Below are 990 nucleotides of genomic sequence, written 5' to 3'. Positions count from 1 at the left end.
AGGGAACAAGTCCTCCGGGAGGGACTTTAAACCATGTGTCCCGTGTCGTAGCTTTACGGTACGTAAAAGATCCTCATGTCTCCAAAGGAGGTGACTGAGCTAAATTAAGGACGTTTCCCGCCCAACAGCAGTCTCTAATACCTCTGGTAGATGGGGGAAGCATTATAGATACCTCTCAGCTAGTAGAGCCGGTCTCGCTGGCTGGGCGGGACTGATGGTAAGCACCAGTACCGGTAGGATATAGAGACTGGTAGAAATCATAGAGGGACGCACAATGGACCAATAGAGGTCTAAGTGCATGGGGAAACCCACCCTCTCCAAATAACTAACTAAATGTAGACTAATAAGGAGGAGATGAGAAAGGTGATAAAAAGGAAAGGAAGAACTGTAAGAAGATGGAAAAGGATAGGAGAGAACAAGAAAGAGGAACAGAAAATGGGAGAAGATTCTGACGTAAGGGAAAACGAGATTATGAAAAACGATGAATTAGAGAAATATAGAAATAGATTGGATCTGTGGCTCTTAACATACCGTATTTATCTGCCATGTGAGACTGCAAGTCTGGTCCAGATGTCCATGTCAATTGGACAGCGAAGGGCAGGGCACACGGACCTAGTGACACAGGCAGAAGACGTGTCTGCTAAGGGGCATCTCGTTTCCGTGTTTCAAATCAGCGCAGTTCTTTTCAGTTATAAACACAGCAAGCTCTACAAGGCTTTACGGTGTTACGTTTCCACCGCCCCCTTCACTGAAAGGTTCGAAGATCTAACCAAGCCAATATGGCCCCTTACTTTTGTTACAGCACTGTGCCAACTCGCTTTTGGCACTGGCATGAACTGTATACGCGGGGATAATTGGACGTGGTTTTTAGTCGAATTTCCCGGTTCCATTGTTACGTTTGCAACTGGTGAGGCATTGAGGGCCTGAGAGAGCTTTGATGTGTGTTTTGCCGAGAGCAAACCCAAGGCCAGTGTTCAGTATTGTTATCCG

At 46.4% G+C, this 990-nt stretch overlaps 1 protein-coding gene across 4 annotated transcripts in view; it reads left to right on the top strand.

Moving 5' to 3' along the window:
- LOC111864098 (Down syndrome cell adhesion molecule-like protein Dscam2) overlaps positions 1-990 on the top strand; it is a 368,724-nt gene that overhangs the window by 256,263 nt on the left and 111,471 nt on the right. The gene's annotated exons all lie outside the window — the stretch shown is intronic.

The sequence above is a fragment of the Cryptotermes secundus genome, unplaced genomic scaffold (assembly GCF_002891405.2).
Source record: "Cryptotermes secundus unplaced genomic scaffold, Csec_1.0 scaffold708, whole genome shotgun sequence".
In the NCBI taxonomy this organism is placed as follows: domain Eukaryota; kingdom Metazoa; phylum Arthropoda; class Insecta; order Blattodea; family Kalotermitidae; genus Cryptotermes; species Cryptotermes secundus.
The sequence above is the reverse complement of the archived record's forward strand: the minus strand, read 5'-3'. Positions and strand labels throughout refer to the sequence as shown.